Source organism: Periplaneta americana, chromosome 5 (assembly GCF_040183065.1).
Source record: "Periplaneta americana isolate PAMFEO1 chromosome 5, P.americana_PAMFEO1_priV1, whole genome shotgun sequence".
NCBI classification, from domain to species: Eukaryota; Metazoa; Arthropoda; class Insecta; order Blattodea; family Blattidae; genus Periplaneta; species Periplaneta americana.
The window spans coordinates 120,641,337-120,660,834 of record NC_091121.1 but is presented as its reverse complement, the minus strand read 5'-3'; the positions used below and the strand labels follow the sequence as shown (position 1 = coordinate 120,660,834).

At 36.8% G+C, this 19,498-nt stretch overlaps 1 protein-coding gene across 5 annotated transcripts in view; it reads right to left on the bottom strand.

Annotated features, from left to right (window-relative positions):
* The window catches only part of LOC138700117 (gamma-tubulin complex component 2-like), a 233,502-nt gene that overhangs the window by 67,316 nt on the left and 146,688 nt on the right, over positions 1 to 19,498 (bottom strand). The gene's annotated exons all lie outside the window — the stretch shown is intronic.

Below are 19,498 nucleotides of genomic sequence, written 5' to 3'. Positions count from 1 at the left end.
TATGATTTTTATTTTGCCCTCCACAGTTATCAGAGAAAAGATACAATTCCTTGACTGAAGAAGGAACATTATTTTCAATGTAGTTCAGAAGGAACACACTTCATTTGAAGATTTGTGGCCTATACCTTCATGATAGGAATAGAAGTGCACCGTATGGTCTTTGAAATTGTGAATGTTGAAAATTGATGACCCAAAGTTGCGTCTAAACAAACAATGAGTAGTTTCTTACCCACATTGTTCTCCTGTTGTGTGGGCTGCTACAGACTTCCCAATGGAATTGACGTTCCAATGCCTTCAGTTTATTTTTCTTATTTACATTTCTGTGGTAGTTAATTTCATTGCGTTTACGTTTACCACTAATAACACAGTTTTCTTCCCCTGGGTCACTTACTACTTCTAGCTTATCTGTCATTTTCCTTATCAGCTGATGGGTGCGTAACTTATTAGATCCGCGGTACTCAGTTGCGTCACGTCGTCAGTCAGTGCAGGAAGAAGGTAAGTCGCTGACTTGTCCCCTTTCTGCAATGACTGCGCTGCTTATGGTACTCTGCTTTGCGTTGAGAATGAGCAAATTTGTCCCATTTCTGTATGGAAATGTGTCTAGGTCTGGAAAAAGAAATGACACTCTTAACTCATTTTCGCGTTTTTCATGACTTATCCCCTTTCTGCAATGATCGATTCAATTTATTTAACTTATCAGGATTTTCCAATGTTATAAATTTGAAGTTACCTGTCCTTAATACAATACGCAATACTTTTTTAGATAACACTGTTAAAATTATAAGAAGCACTTTAAAGAAATGAACACCTAAGTAGTGTACATGCTCATTTGCACTTAAGCATGTGATAGTAGTATCATCAGAAATGTTTAGTTGATTTGGATGCAATTTACCGCGAGAAATATTAATAGCTACAGATTTATTGATACCTATTTATACTGTAGCTAAACCAATAGCTTTGAAAAGATCAATAGCCATCCTTGTGGATTCTAAAGCAGAGTTTTTATTTTTAGCTATGATAACAGTGTCAGCTGCAAAACCAAGTACGATAATGGGTTTTAAAACCTGAAACAAGATTGAAACCAAATTCAGCAGCGATCGAGTCTTCCGACAATTCATTACGGAGGTGCTATAAGATAAAAAGAATTTGAAAATTGGTGTACATTGCAACAATAAGGTAAAGGAGTGATCCTTAACAAAGAGTTCCCACCAGCAAACAGTTGGGTAAGAAATCATAAAGGTCTAACCAAACCTCTCGGAATGGATAGAAGCCCTCAAAATGATAGGCTATGTCGTTCCGGTCCGAGCTATACTGGGTAGAAGTCGGGATGGTACCCGCTGTAGGCATTGCCTCAGTGAGATGGAAACTCTTCCCCATATCCTTGGCTTTTGCCCCTATAGTGAGGTCCTTCGTAACATCCGTCACAATGCTGTCTGTTCTATGCTGGCCAAGGCACTGAAGGAGGTAGGGTTTACAGTCCATCAAGAGGTGCAAGGACTAGCCACACAAGGAAGTGTTCAGCGAATTTATATCATTGTCATTATGAACAACTCGGCATACATTCTCGATACCATCATCAGATTTGAGAGACACATGCAGAGCAACAACATGAGGTGGACAGTGAAAAGAAACGCATCTATGAACCAACAATCCCGTTCTATAAAGATAAATATAGCCTGTCCCACATTGATGTACTAGGTCTGATGGTGGGAGCATGAGGTACCATACCCTCCTCCTTTGCCAACAAATGTAAAAACCTAGGTCTAGCACACATCATTGTGAAGGAAATAGCCATTAGAGTGGAATGCAGCAGGGAAGGCAGTTTCGAATTTTCGACAGCGCAGAGGGAGACAGAACTATGAGATGCGGAGATGCCAAGTTGCTTACTCATAACAGTGCGAAGCGCGACACCAATATCTGTGTTAAATTGCGAAACTAAAGTACTTTTTGCACTTGCATGTATCTTTATATTAAAACTGGGAAACCATAAATGTGTTCATTTTATAATGCAACCAAGAAAATAAAAATAAATTAAATTAACAATAGACACAGAATGAAAACAAAAAGCATTGAATATGTTATGCCCCAAGGCTTAAGAACGCCCTGTAGCATGATTTCCTGTGGAGTGTCAAATTTGAACAGTCCGGGAACAGTGTCAGTGGAATACATGGTCTTAAGATGCACAATGCAATCCCAGCTTGTGAAGTAAATAGATGCTTAGCCAGCGTTAGAGTTTTGTCACGTGTGCAGTAAATCACTGCCTACAATAAAAGTATTCTTACACCACAGATCATTGCTGGACTAATCACACTGGTCCAGTAGAACAAAGCATGCATTTTAATTGGTTAAATTAAATCACGCATTGTTCGAACTCTTTTCTTACGCGTAGTCTCATTAAAGCGACATATCACTATATACTGAATTAAATGTAATAGATGTTTGATTAAGACATCTGTAAGCACGTAAAATCAAAATGGGTTTTAAGCCCATCCCACCTGGTGGATGGCGTGGTTGGTACCCTGGCGGGGAAACTGATAAGGAAACAAAAAAATGTTGGTGAGGAGATTTTGAGAAGTAGTTGAGACTTGCGGAGAGGAATAATCGGGGGTCTTTTTTGGTGAAGAAGCAGAAGATAGGGTCATCGTGTCAGCTTCAGCACAAGAAATATCTTGTACGTAACTTATATATATTTTTTGTAAGTACTTAATAAGTCAAGTAGAGTTTTCATTTGCAATCAATTCAGTCTAGTTCAGTAACCAAGTAGTTTTCCTATAGTATCCTGAGAGCTCCAGCTCTTCCAGTAAAATCGTTTCCATTATTGAGTGAAATTGTGGTGTCAGAAATCCTGATAAGTGTGAGCAGGATATGAACGCAGTAGTCATCCATTTGGCAAGTCATCCAACCTAAGTGACGATCGCACAACAAAAATGGTGTTAGAAGTGGGATACGATGCGAATTGCTTATAGAGACGTTCTATTCAATATGTAGCTGTCTACCAGGATACAAGGGAAACTACTGAATAATGTTTATTTATTTCAGACTGATAATAATGTGTCTAGTAGTTAAGTTATTTTATAAGAAATGTGTGTTATAGTGTACAGTGTATAATATGGTGCTACGTAATAATTTGCATGTGGCGGACTGACTGATTTCCTCTAGTAAAACAAAATGGCGCACAATCTCGAACAAGCTATTGTTAGATTGCAAACCGAAGTAGAGACTTTGTGAACACAATGGAGAACTAAAGATCTATCTTCAGCTACCGCGTTGAAAGAATGGACAGGTTTACCAGACAGCTAACCGGTTTATGAATTTTTCAACAATATTGACGCCACTGCACGATTAGGAAATATAAGTGAAGATGATAAACACATACTCAGACTTAAAATAGCAGGACCCGCATTCGAATTTTTGCAATGTAGACAGGATCTTACTCAAGATGGCGCCAACTTTGCAGACATTAGAGCCACGTTTGAGGAGAAATTTAGGGGGAAAATGCCTGATAATTTCTATTATGTAGAGCTACAAACGGCCACACAAAAGGAAACAGAAAGTCCAGAAGCATTTGCGGACAGGGTTAAAGCTCTCAGCTTAAAAACTTTAAAAGAGACAAGGGACCCGTTAGAACAACACAGCCTAACAGAAGAGGCGGAACGTCAATTGTTAGCCACATACATAGCAGGCTTAAGAGGGGAAATAGGCAAATATGTTCGGTTAGGAAGGCCAAAGAATATGAAAGACACTGTCGAGTTAGCTGTCACCGCGACGAATGAAGTGAGACAGGAAACAGGTCTCGTGAAGTATTCGTAGAAACAGAACATAAATTCTGTCACAAATGTCACTGCAATGGGCACATGACTGAAAATTGCCGTGCGAAAAAACCACTTTCCACCCCACGTCACCAGCAGCGCAGAGACACTGAGGGAAACAGTAACTACCAATCCACCAATAGAAATAGAGATGCTGTACATGGATTTCGCAGGGATAATATAGTGTTACTCTTGCCGAAAAAGAGGTCATATAGCAAGAGAATGTTTTCGTAATAGATATGATAGTCCAAACCAGGGAAACGGGGATGCCTTGGCTCCAAACCCCGTTACGTCAAGGCAATAAATAAACCATCCGGTTGCACTCCCCCCGTTACCGGTTCACAGGTGGCAGAACTCCTGGCCATAGCAAGGGTAAACGGGAAGGTAACTAAGTGGTTAGTAGATACAGGGGCAACCATATCAATCGTCCAACCAGGGTTAGCAGGGAATCCGATTAATGATACCAATAAAAGGGCAATAAGTATTACCGGGAAGAGTCTTGAGGTAAAGGGAACCCAAGATCTTGAATTAGAATTTACTAATGCAGTAAGGATCCTGCATAGTTTTATAGTTTGTCCAATAAATGCAGGCCCGGAAGTAGGTGGATTGCTAGGTCTAGATTTTCTACAGAAACATAATTATTATATCCTCGATGTAGGAAACCGAAGGTTGAAGACGAAGAAAGGCTGGGTTATAAATTTGACAAACGAATCCACATGTCACGAAAAGGTAGGCGTAATTGACGTTGGGACAGTCGCCCAAAATAGGTCAATGACTCGAGTGCAGCATACGCAGAATTTGAGTCCGTCGCATCAAGTAGGACAGAGTGAGAAGGAAAAGTCAAAATGTCTTAGGACAGACCCACATCCTAAATCTAAATCCCAAGGCGTGGTTGTTCGAAATAGCAAGGAAGCTATTATACCGCCAAGAAGCGAAGTAGTGCTCTTAGGACGGGTCAATGGAAATATCACCAGGGTAGGGGCAGATTTCAATAAGAGAAATATGAAGACATTTGAAGACAAATTTCCGATTATTCTCGAGCCGACGAGTTTCGGAATAAATGGTGTACCGGTATAGAGACGAATATTAGGAGAAATTGAGTATCCGTATAGTGATGCCTCACCACAAGAACAGACGAAAAATCCCCATCGTAATGTTGTAAGTGCAATAAGTGAAAGTTCAGAGAGTATTGTAGAATCTATCACCTTAGACCATCTGAGAGAAACAGATAAAGTAATAAGAGACGTTCTCCACGAATACCGAGATTTTTCCAGGATCCTACACAAACTGAATTAGGGTGCACCAGTAAGGTGAAACGCAGGATTAATGTAGGAGATTCCCTACGAGTCAAAAAAACACCCTATAGGTTGCCGCACAAGTATAAAGAGGTAGTCAAGGACGTGTTACAGGATATGCTAGATAAGAACATAATCAGACCATCTGTCAGCCCATGGAGTGCACCCATAGTTCTAGTCCCAAAGAAATCACCTGATGGAAGCGAGCAAATGCGATTCTGTACTGATTTCAGAGATCTAAATTCTGTTACCCATGGCAATTCATATCCACTCCCTAACATCGTAGAAACACTCTAAAGTTTATCTGGTACAAAGTATTTCAGCAAAATTGATCTATTCAGTGGCTTTTAGCAAGTTGAAATTGAGGAAAAAGATAAAGAAAAAACTGCTTTCGACACATCCATGGGAACGTTTGAATACAATCGAATGGTGTTTGATCTAGTAGGAGCCCTGAGTACTTTTCAAAGACTAATGGATGGAGTCCTAGTAGGCTTACTGGAGTCCTAGTAGACTTACAAGGCGAATCGGCATTTGTTTATATTAATGATGTCATTGTCTACAGTTCAACAATAGAGGAACACGCAGAGATGCTAAAAGAGATTTTGCAGCATTTAAGAGACGCGAATCTAAAAGCACATCCCCTAAAATGTACTTTTGCAGTACCCGAAATCGAGTACTTAAGTCATGTAGTGGACTCTAGAGGCGTACGTCCCGACCCACAGAAAATTCAAACTGTAAAAATATTTCCAGTTCCGAAAAATGCAAAACAAATACGATCATTCCTTGGTCTAGCAGGCTATTACCTTAGACACATTGCCAACTTTGCTGAACTTGCTAAACCCTAATCAGATCTCACAAGAAAGGACGCTACATTTGTTTGGACCAAAACACAGGAAAATGCATTTAGGACATTAAAAGAAGCACTGTGTAGTGAACCAATCCTGAAATATCCCGATTTCAATAAACCATTTATACTAGCAACAGATGCATCAGGAACTGTGCTAGGAGCCGTTTTATCTCAAAAGATAGGAGGAGAAGAGTATCCAATTGCATATGCCTCACGAGTACTACAGAAATCTGAAAGGAACTACTCCACCACAGAACGTGAGCTATTAGCTCTAGCATGGGCTACAAAGTACTTTAGGTGTTACCTATACGGTCACGAGTTCACCGCAGTGACCGATCCTGCCGCTCTTCGTTGGCTAATGAGTCTCAAGGAGCCGAGTTCGAGACTGCTCCGATGGACTCTCAGATTGTCTGAATTTAATTTTCAGGTTCAGTACAAACCAGGAAAAAAACATCAGAATGCAGATGCTCTGTCTAGAATTCATGAAGTGCCCTTTGTTAAGGTCGACAAGATGGAACCTCAATCCGTTCGAAATCTACAGATTGCCAACCACAATACGCGCAATGGTTGAATGACACAAATCAGTTTAAATTAGATGACAATGGGGTTTTGTTTCGAATCCAAAACGGCCGTGAACCTTGTTTGATAGTACCTAAACCATTGAGATAGATTATACTAAAGACATATCATGATTCACCAATTGGTGCACACTAAGGTCAAAAGCGGACCTATGACTTAAGAAGTCGACATTTCTATTGGCCAGGTAGGAGATCAGACATGGAAAATTATGTTGCGAATTGCATGTCATGTTGCAAAAGAAAAACAGGAAAACATTCTGTAGCCCCTCTTCAGGAGTTCAGTGAAGTAGTGAAACCTTTGAATTAGTTAGCATGGACATTCTCAGTCCATTTCCAAAAACAACTTCCGGAAACGTCTATCTATTGACTTTAATGGATGCCTTTACGAAGTGGAGTGAAGCTATTCCGATACCTGACCAATCTGCAGAAACAGTAGCTAGGGAATTTGTCACGAAAATAATTGCTCGTCATGGAACCCCTAAACAAGTATTAACTGACCAAGGCAGAAATTTTGTATCCACATTGTTCAAGGAAGTTTGCTCATAGTCTTGAAGGTTAATACATATGTGTAAATATTCAAATCCAAACGTATCTCAAGGGATGATTAAAAGGAAAGCATAGTTGATGTGAAAATTGAAGTTAGAGATGGCATAACTGAAACTCTTTCATGAGTGTGTAAACGACTATCTTAATTCAATCATTGTGCTACTCGAACTTATGTACTGTATGTGCTCTAGGCTTCGAGAATACAAGACGTCCTGCCGGTAGCATAACATGAATTGCAGTGTAAGCAACAGGAGCCACGATGGACAGGTGACGTCACGCGCCAACTGGAACACTATCAGCTCTCAACATTATATCATCCCTACGAATCTTTCATGCATAATCTTCCTCTTGTAATTTTCCTGTGTGCCGTACACAGTTTTCCCATGCCTCAGTTGATATGGTTTCAACAGCCTCATGTGTCAATGTCTCGACGTCAGCAATTTTAAAAGTATTGCTTTCTCGATTTCATTTGGGCCCAAATTAATTCAACAGGATTGTAATGGCAGTTGTGGGGGGGGGGGGGGAGATAAACCACTTGATAGCCATGTTGTTTGGCAATGCTGTCTATTTCATATGATACTGTCTTCGACTTGTATAGTTTTACCAATATGAGGAATTCTTCTTTTTTCTGGGAAGATGTGTGAGGAATATTGTGCCTCGAAAGCCAATACATTATATCTGATTGCGGGTATTGGTGGATGGAGCTTGGTCTAGTTGAACTGAATGAATACTGGCATTGTCCATTGCTATTGTAGAATTTAGTGGAATGTTAAGCAATAATTTCTCCACAAACAATTTTTTTTTTAAGTGAATAGTTCACATCTTTATGGTAAACTGAATTTGATGTCTTGGATTTCGAGCAGAATATAAATTTGCACTGTGGGATGAAGCCAGTAGCAAATGAACCAACATGCACGACAATGAGGCAGCCCCCCCTTACCAATTGGTAACTGTAGTACTCCAGAACCAACACTCATTTGCCAACAGGCACTCCTGCTATGATTTTTATTTATCCAGGTCTTGTCTAAGTAGAATATCAAAGACTTCCCAGCTTCTCTTATCTTATGAATTGTTCTTAAGAAGGCTATTCTAGCTGTAACAATGTCAACCCTTTCCAAAAGAAATTTTCTCCTGTCATTGCATTTTTTAAAAAAGAAGCCCATTTGTTTAAAAATTCGCAGTATCGAATCCCTACTGCCATTAAATCCCACTGCTTCTTTCATTTTTTGGACTAATTTTAATGCAGTAAGATATCCACCATTCTTGTACATGTCAAATATTGTTGTATGCAATACATGTTTATTGAAGTTATCAGGTTCTTGACCGGTTTTCTCCTCTTAGGATTTTTCTCTGGCGATCTGAACACTGCATTATTTTTATTTCCGAGCTTATTATTATTTGCACTGTTCGTAAACTGATACAACATGCTACTGCTGTCTTCTTTTGAGGTGTGGCAACACCGCGTTCCTTACATTCACCACATCTCGCCGTCTGCTGCTCAATGCTTACAAAGTACAAATACACTTGAAACACTATTTCTCTCACCTACCAAAGTAATACTTGCCGTCGCACGCACGCACGCACACACACAAAATAATCTAAATTCGTTTTTCATAATATTATCAATGAAACTCTCAAAACATCCACTTGTGAACTGCACACTCAATCACTTGTTACAGAAATGATTCTATTGGCTCAGCGGAAGACACGTCATACCACAAAGCGCGCAAATACTACCGTGCAACCATCTTCACACCACCACCTTCCTGGCTGCGTTCCACTCAAAGGATCAGTTCAGATATCAATGTCAATAAATCCATAGCAATTATTTTTCTTGCACTATATGGCATTCAAATCATTCTAACATAACTGATGATACTCCTAACCCTTGCTTAACTGCAATGAGCATATATGCTATTTAAGTGTAAGTTTTTCTGACGTTTTGTATATTCGATTCCCTAACTGTTTCAAATGTAAATCATTTTACCTTTTAGGTGTGTTTCCAAATTATATATAATACGTTTTATCAAATCTGGCAACCTTTTCATAAAGGAAGCTTAATTTATTATTATATAAAAGTGCTATAAAATCCTAAATTTGATTTACTGTATTTTCTCGAATATCTCGCACACTTATTTTTTTCCGAAATATACAAGTAAAAAATACGAGTGCACAGCTTATTAGAAAAGAAGTTGGCAACAATGCCCAATTTTCCTTCCACACAATTCCTAAGATAATTGTTTTCTAATGCCAGGCATTTGACAATAAAGTCATTTGACCTCTTACACTCCAATATTTTTCAAAGATATTGTCATGGTCAGCCATTGAAGCACAGATTTTGAGGTGTTCCGAATCCATTTCTTGGTTTGAGTTGCACAATGGGCAGTTAGGGGACTGATATATTCCAATTCTATGCAAGGTCATGGCCTGATGCCAATCTAAATGCAGCCACAGACGACTTGCGTGGTAAAATGGGAATTAACTGTGGATTGTGATGCAGAGCGTTCCATTTTTACCTTGAGATTGTGTTATCAAATTTTGTTTGTTGAAGTCTAAGTATGTAGATTTAATAAATCTTTTCACAAAGTAATACGTAGATTTAGTAACAGGTCTGTAAGTAGCTGCACTTCTTTGCTAAAGCATCCGCATTCTCGTTTTCCAAGATTCCACAATGGGATGGTATCCATTGGAATACAATTCTTTTATTGAATGTTATTAATTGAGAGAGTATTTTAGTTATTTCTGCTGTTTGAGATGAAGGTGTGTGTCTCGAGATTATTGATAGAATAGCTCCTTTGGAGTCTGACAATATAACTGCATTTTTAAATTTATTGATGTGGGATAGAACATTCCTGAGACTTCCACTTATTGCAATGATTTCTCCATCAAAACTTGTTGTTCCATATCCAAGAGATGTATAAAGTGAAAAGAAACTGCACACAGTACCTGCACCGTGTTCCCTGGAAATCAAGGATCTGTCGGCATATAAATGAAGCCAGTTTCGTGGAGGGTACCTAATATTAATTGTCTATAAAGATAATTGTTTCATTATTTCAGTGATTACTTCTGATTTCAGTATTTCTTCTGTTAAATTTAGATTATCCTCTATATTTAATAGAGCAAAGCCACAATCTTGAAAAGAGTTTATAGCTTTTTTAGAAGCAGACATCTATAAAATAAAACCCAACACTTATAAAATTGTAAAATATATGAACAAAGAAATAAAAGAATCAGCCAAGATAAATACTTGTCCCAAAATAAAAACATTTTTAGATTTTTACAAAAATTTATGGAACAATCCTACTAGAGTCAAAATTCTGGGACAGAAAAAACGCAGATAAACAATGTATTACATCTGAAGAACTACAAGAAGCATTAAAGAAGACGAGAAATAGTAAATCACCTGGCGAAGACAACCTAAATTCAGAATTGTATAAATATGCAGGAGGTCTATTTCAAGAAAAACTATTAAGATTCCTAAATAGAACATACTGAACTGCCACTTTACCGGAAGCATGGAAAAATAGTACAATTATTCCCATATATAAAAAAGGCGATAAACAGAATGTAGAGAATTATACAGGGATCAGTATCCTCAACACATGCTGTAAGATATTTGCAGAATTTTAAACGAAAAACTAAAAAAAAACATGCTGGAACCTTCCTTCTAGAGTGCCAAAATGGCTTTAGAAAAGGAAGATCAAGTATAGATCCATTATTCAGTATCAAATTACTATTAGAAAAAAGAAGAGAATTTAATTTAGAAACCCACATAGCATTTATTGATTTTGTGAAAGCTTTTGACAAGGTTCGAAGAGACCTTTTATTTGACATTTTACAAGGAAAAAATATACCAAATCTGCTATTACAAAAATAATAGAGATCTACACCGACAATAAAATAAGTTTCAAAATAAATAATCGTATATCTGAAAGAAAATATGTTAATAATGGAGTTAGATAAGGTTGCCCATTATCTCCAACACTATTTAATATTTACATTAATGAAATCATTTCTAAATGGAACCAAATCTATACATCAGGAATCATAATAACCAGTACCTTAACATTAAATACTCTGCTCTTTGCAGATGATCAAGTTATAATTTCCAATTCAGAATATAACTTACAAAGAGAACTACAGTAAAATCCCAATAAGATGCTGTTTGAGGGACTGCGTGTAAACCGCGTATTAGGCGGGTATACTAATTTTGACTTACATACAGTATCTATTAGCATTTTTCTTTATTGAAATACATGATTCATGAAAGGTAATACAGTATTACTCCATTATGTAATTACTGTACTATACATCAAAGATATTTACAGTATGTACTGTATTTAATTCTTTTGAAAAGTTATTTATAGTTGTTTGCTGTGCGTGTGTTCTCCAAGTCCTCATGTTTACCACACTTCAGTTCCTGAGATTACATCCTCCCGACATCGCAGCTGTAGTGATTGAGTCCCGATTTTTTATTATTGTTCTTAATGCCAATGATGGGATTCCTAATGAATCAGAGAGTTGTTTCTGAGTAAGAGTACTGTTCTCATCGTACTTTCGTAAGATTTCCAATTTTTCCAACACAGAAAGTGCTTTTCATTTAACATTCATCATAATCACATTCACAGACACTTCAATACACTAAAGGACAACAAACTGCACAGCAAAAATTTCCAGAATTTTATTACGGCCGAGTGAGGAATGCTGTTTGAGAGAGAGAGTTAGCAAGAGGGTGAGGTATTGTAACTGTATGTAGGCTTTAACAGCACAGGTAAGGAGTCGAATAAGAGAGCGTAACAAGAGGGTGAGATATGAAGTATGAAGGTTTAAATGCGCAGGTGAGTTCAATGACTAAGGGTCGAATTCATAGTCGTCACTTATAAAATGAGGAAACACTTAAGTAATGAGCATTTCCTTAGCACTTATTTCAGATCGTATTGCAGAGACGCCACTCATTCATATGCCCTGAGCATTCCCTTGACATCGAAAGAAATATGGCAACATGGCTAGACGTGAGCACTTTCGTACATTCAATTGTTTTCCCACGCCTTCAATTATTGTAAAATCGGCAATATTATCGTAGACAAATACAAAAGTAAATATTACAGAACTTTTTTTTTTTATCCAATGCCACCAAGTTGTCTTTTCGACATTTCTGGTCTTCCCTCCTAGCTGTGGCTTAATTGCAACCCACTTCTGAGGTTGGGGCGCCTGGAAGGCGGAGTTACATTACCCCGATGATGTGATGGGTTGATTATGATAATGTAATATTACAGAACTAAAAATTATACAAAATGTCGAGAAAGCATTTCACAGAAGAAGAAAGAAGTGAGCTAAGAGAACTAGTTATGAAATATAGAGATATCGTCGAAAGTAAAAAATCTGATAATTGTTCTCTCCAAAAGAAGAAATTGACATGGGACAAAATTGCAGTTGAGTTTAATGCAAACTCCGGAAATATTCCTGTAAGTAAATAATTTTAATTAATTTTTCAGTTATTTTATGGTATACAAAGTGGAAGTGGCATAATTACGCAAATTTTAACAGCCTATTCCTTGGGTAGAATACAAACGAAAATGCAAATAACACTTTGTTGGAACGTGAATACTTTTCGAAAAAATATCACTTCAACTTTGTAGGCCTATAATAACTAATTATTATTTATATAAAATAAACATAATGTATTATTTCTTAAATTAAGTTTTTGTTACAGAGAAATTCAGACCAATTGAGGAAGCTGTGGGATAACATAAAATTCCGAAGGAAGCTGGAATTTGCGAAGGAGAAGAGGACATTGTTGAAGACTGGTGGTGGTCCAACCCTTGACGTAAAAATTCAAAGTGATCCAGAACTGGACTCTTGTGGTGTAGATATAGAACTGGTAGACACAAATGACAGTGACAGTATTAAATTAATAGAAAATAATACAACTTTGCAGGATTATATAATCCTAGATGATGTTCTGTTTCTGCAAGAAACAAGAGAAACCACTGCTTTTCAGTTGGAACCATCCACTAGTTTATTTAATAATGATTCCGGAGCAGAAAAAGAACAAACCCCAGTTGTATTGACTCCATCGACAGATAACAGACAAGAGGTAGGAACTTCAGGACAGGCAATTATAGATGGCAAGAAGAAGACGAAGTTTAACAAAGTTCATTTTTTGAAAACCGAATCAGATTTAAGAATTGAAAAGTTGAAGTACTCATTAAATTTAGAGAAAGAGTTGGGAGAGATGAGGAAAGAGCAAGAGCTGCTTAAAATTAAATTACAAAAACAATTGTTAGAAACAGCCATACAAGAGAATGCTTTCCTGAAAGAGAAATGGGAATATTTTAGAAAGTCAGGTAAATGAAAAATCATAAATCTGAGTGAAATTGAAAGAAAACTTTTTTTCCTTTGATTAAGTGTTATTGATATGGGATCCAATTTGGGTACCGGTATATTACAAATTCAGTTGATACATTACTTCCAATTGCATTCTGTTGTTTTTATATTATTATTTGTATTGGAATATGAGTTAGCTTCAGTGTTGATTTTGGTATTTTGAGATACTCTCATAGAACTGAGAAAAAGCTTATGAATAGTTTTTATAAACAGTTCATTGTACAAATGTGCATTTCAAACTAATTAAAAGTGAGTTTGGATAAAATGATGTCTAATTTCTACACCTCTGGCATTTTCTGGAAGTGGAGCTGCTGGAATCTCAATAATGTCTCTGCCTCCTTCTAATTCTTCTACTTCCCAAAGATCTCCAGCTTGTATTCCCAAATTACATAGAATGGCACAAGAGGTTATTATTCTTGTGACATTTCTTAACTTATTTTGCATTTCAAAATAAAGACAAGGGAATCTTCGTTTCCATCTTCCAATTGTTCTTTCAACTCCGCTTCTAGTAATTTTCAGGCTGTTATTGTAGTTGTGCTCTCGCTGATTGACTGGACGTGGAACTGGAGTATAAATATAACTCCGTTGGGGATACCCACTATCAGCAAGTAAGTGTCCAGGAATTTGTCTCTCACTCAATGCAACTCTTATTCCACTGTTTTCAAAAATTCTACTATCGTGTGCTGAACCAGGCCATCTTACAACTATGTCTAGAATTTCATCATTAGGTCCACTAACAATCTGTACATTGATAGAAAAATAAGACTTCCTATTTCTAAAAATTTCTCCCCTATTTCCCCCAGGACTTTTTATTGGAATTTGGGTGCCATCAACAATTCCAATAATTCCAGGAAAACCAGCTTTTTGAAAAAATTGTACACGAATATTATTAAAAGCTTGTTGTGTCGATAGAAATTTGATGAACCTCTTCACATGTCGCGCAAGAGTTTCGGAAACCTCTGAAATAATCCGGCACACAGTTGATTGGCTCAAGTGGTATAAAACTGCACAAACCAACTGCAAAATAGTAACAAAACCAGAATAGCTTCATGTGTTGTAAAAATAGGTTATTATTACATTATTATCAGTTATGAATGTATTATTGCATAAACCTACCTGAAATGATGCTGTAGCATAAAATCTCAAAGGAACCAGTATTTTCAGCAGTGGTGAAATCGGTAAGCCTCTCATGATTGTATTGTGATTTTCAATGAGAGGCACCAGAATATCCACAATAGTGTTCTTGTTGAAACGGTATCTCCTTTTAAATTGTTGGTCATTGTACATCTCTAAAGGGTTTTCCATATCTCTGATATATCTTTTGTTTGGTCGAAACACATTTTCATTTTCATTTTCGTTTTCATTGTAGAACTCAATAAATTCATCAAAATCATCATCCATTGTATACTGAAACAGCTGATTACAATGAATATGAGGAAACACTTGAGTAAGCTGACTAGCTACCTTAATTGAATAAGTGTTCACTTGAGTGGGATTTATGAATTGAAAATGATTATAAGCAACTGCTTAAATGTTTCCTTAAAATAAGTGTTGACTATGAATTCGGCCCTAAGATGTTGCATTGCTGTTACAGTACATTGCTAAAAATTACATCGAAAATATTCCACAAAAAATAGCGTATTATGCGGGACTTGAGCGCAACAAATTGAGTATTTTATAAAGGCGTTATATATGAAATGTTCAGGGACTGGACAAAAAAAAGCGTATTACACGGAATAGCGTAATAAGCAGGCGCGTCTTATCGAGGTTTGACTGATAGGTAATTTGTATAAACAAAAGCCGCCCTAAATAAGGGTTCGATAGATCGGCCTACTAATCAATTCATAAAGAATAATAAGTAAACAAAACAATTTTGTGACACTTGGAAAGAAAAAGAAAAAACATTAAGATAAGAAAACGTAGGAAATCATTTACAATAAAAATTTTGTTGGGTACAAATGATTACTAATTATAGCTAAGGATGATTTTAACACGTGAGATTCTATGGCATCAATCGTTGCATCAGAAATTTTATATTGTTTAAGTTGATTTAAAGTTTCACGTGGGATCGTGCCACGGGCAACGAACATGAGCCCAAAAACTGTCCAATGTGTAATGTGGTATTGTGCTCCAAGATGCTGACAACAAGGCTAATATATGACTTGTTTTTCACGACACACCTCTTGTGGCTGTTGCTCATGCATCTCAAAACAGATTGTGGGATCAAGAATGACACCCTTATCCTTCTGCCGATCAATTACGATGATATCAGCCCGTCTAGTAGAGCCATCAGAAGAGACGCAACCAACCTCCTCATAAACCTCATAGGAAGCATTCTGACGGATTGAAGCTGCGATGAGAGAACGAACCGTATTATGTCTGTTGATTCGAAGCAATTCTCCATGATGGCAGGAACCCAAGACGTGAGGAAGCGTTTCTTGCTCGTCGCATCTTCTGCAACGGGTTGAGTCAAGAGTTCTACCAGGGAGAGTACGTACAGGTATTGTATTACAGTTCATCTTAATGGCTTGCGTCCACTGACTGCTCGAAAGTCCCTTTTTGGTTGAGATCCACGAATTACCTTTCTTCCAGTGAGAATAGAAAACAACTCCCAAACCTTTACTTTTCAATTAAATTAAATAAAATATTATCCGATTTTGGGATGGAGATTTCAGCACAAAAATCAAAAGTAATGCCATTTTTGGGACAAGATCCAATCAGAGGTAAGATAATACACAATAACCAATGCCTGGAACAAGTAGAAAATTTCAACTATCTGGGTTGTGAAATATCTTATCAAAATGAAAAAGATGTGAACAAGAAAATCACCAAATTTACACAAATTTTAGGAATAATAAATAATGCATTAAAAGCTAAATTAGTTCAAAAATCCATAAGAATAAAAATATATAATATTCTAGCATTACCCTCCCTTTTATATGGAAGTGAGATTTGGACATTAAGGAAGAGAGATATGAACAGAATCAAAGCAACTGAGATGAAATTTCTCAGGCGGACAGCAGGATATACTCTTTTAGATCGAAAAAGGAATGAAGAAATATTGGAACAATTAGAAGTAGAGTCAGTAGAAGAAAAAATAAACAGACACAAACTAAATTGGCTACACCATGTAAAACGAATGGACAATTCAAGAATCCCCAAAATGATAATGCAGTATCAACCCAGAGGACATCGACGGTTAGGAAGACCCTTTAGAAGACTGCTAGATGGGGTCGAAACAGGTCTACACTGGCCTAATTCGTAACAGATGATGATGATGATGATGATGACGATGATGATTTGATAGAGTTAAAGGGATTAGTTTAATTTGTAAGATTTATTTTAAATTCGGGATGTTGATTTTCTGTTTTAATTCTTGAACCATGCATATGAAACTTTTTTGAGCTTTTAATCTACAGAGAGGACTGTATGAATGGCAATTGTTTCCTGATAATCTGATAAGTTTTTCATATTGAATCAGTGCTTTTTCTTCTGTTGTCATTTTGATGCTGTTAATATTAGTGAGGAATCTCATAGAATCTATTGGGGTTGTTTTGATTCCACCAGTAATGAGTCTGAGAGCTTGGTTTTGAACATGTTCTATTTCGTTTATGAAAGGTGAAGTAATTAAAATTTCTCCGCAGTATGTCAGCACTGGCTGTATGAACATTTTGTATGTAGTGTTCAAAGTATTTCTAGAGCATCCCCATTTCTTTCCTGCTAGTCTTTTCAGAAGGAAGAATCTTTTACGAGCCTTTTCAGAAATATATTTCAAATGGTTGCTCCATGTTAACTTACTGTCGAAAATAACTCCAAGATATTTGGATTCATAAGTCCTAGGAAGATGTTGGCCATTGTATTGGATAATGAATTTTCTTTCTTTTTTACCAAGTGAAAATATTTGCTTAAATTGAGTGTCATCAAATTTGATGTGTTCCATTCCTGTAGTTGATTTAGAGCTTCAACCATTCCTAAGATAGTAGCACAAGGCATTATTTTCCTGCATGGGTATTTTAATTCTTAACATTGTTAAATGGCATTTGGTTTATACTTTGAGACAAGCCTTAACATTCTCGCCCCATCTCCCTTTGACATGTGCCAAACCTCAGATTTTACTGAGTTGCCACGTATTTTGCTCTAAATGCTGTATTATAATGCATTATGTACCCTTCGATTGTTACGACCATGTTATTTAGGAATTAAAATTTATTACAGGCAAAAATAAGAAAGTAAATGTAAAGATTAAAAAACAAGTAAACTTCAACACAAACAGTTTATAAGGAAAGCATGGAAACATGAAAAATAAATTAGCAGGATAATACAGAAACAGATAAGTACAGTTTAAAAAACTGTGATGATTTCAATATAACTGCGTGCTCTAAGCCTATCTGAATCATCTGACGAACAACTGTCCACTTGTACAAAGATCCTATTTCTGACACCAAACACAGATTAGAGATTTCCATAAAAAATATTATTCCATTCCCCTGCCTGAAAATAGCTTTGACATGTTTCAAACGTCAAATTTTAAAAGGTTGCTGCGTCTTTTGCTAAATACATTATTAATATGTTATAAACCCTTTGATTATTACGACCATGTTATTTTGGAATTAAAATTTATTAGGAACAAAAATAAGAAAGTTCCTACATGTAAAGATTAAAAAATAATTAAACAAACTGTTTATTGCAAAAGAATGGAAACATAGCTCAGACTTTTCCTGCATGGCTTGAGTCAAGTTCTCTTATATTAGGCTACATACTATTTTCATAACACTCATACATTGTGTCGCTTCGATCAGAAGAGTATCCACATTTCATGAGAAGATCCGAACAAGGAATGTGAGTTTTTCTCCCACTCTTATATCCTATCCCCAACACGGAATCGGCCGCCCATTGATTGAGTCTTATTTGTCCCAGCTGGGACATCATCCTCATCCACCTGCTCCTTCAAGAATGCCGAGTTACTGGCTTACTCTCTCCTTTTACCCTACAAGGACCATACTCCTCTCGCAGGGATCCTTTCGTGAAATTTGGACAGAATTTAGTCTTCTTGTGTTCTTTAGCCGGAGTCTGATAGTTGTCGAGAATGATGGATGAAATTTTCTTCACCATGGCAATTTCTACAGCTGTTGCGTCTGCAGTTAATTATTTTAAATTCTTGTTTATTAAGACATTCTCATTATCAACTATGGAACACAGAAAATTAACTTTTATCACCACCTTCATAGTCTGCGTCTGCAATTTCGCTCATTTTCCAATAACAGGGTTCTTTCCCTTTTTCTTTATGGGGGTCTTCTGAGAAGAAGGACCAGGGTTTGAATCATCCTTTGTAGGAGTTCTTTGAGACGAAAGGCCAGAATTTGAATCTTCCTATTCATTTCTTGCCTTGCAAACTTCCATACTACTTAATCATGATCGAAAAATGGAAGACATTGTTCCAATCGATCACTGCATTGAACATACGAACACTGACACAGATCGATAGAAACTAAGAAATCTGTCTTTTGGTTAGAATGTTAGGTACTTGTCACCACCATATTTTTCCTTAATGAGGGTCTAGTTGCTAATGTTGCTTTGTCAGTCTGAGGGCCAGTCTTTTTAACTAAATGGTTGGAAAGGAAAGACTTCTTTGCCATTTCTAAGAAACAAGACCATTAAGATTTGTTTCGAACTATAGCAGTACATGTCTCAGAATCAAGTTCAAGTGTGGTAAGTATATAGTTTGTGTGAAATGTGAAGAGCCATCACGAGCTGGTGGAATAAATATATCATATCATATAGTTGTGCGTTTTTGTGATGAATGAGCACACATATTATTCCGTCTTGTTGAAAAAAAAAAAGCTTCAAAAAGTGCAGCATCTACAATCAGCTGGATGGAACAGTGTATGATTGTGTTTGGAGAAGTGAGAGTGAAGACGATTGCTCAGGTGATGACGATGATGATGACGAAAACAGTGCAGAATGAAGCTAATAGTGATGGCAAGTATTTATTACAACAAACCACGTATCATATAAAATAAATGTAGTTAATTTACT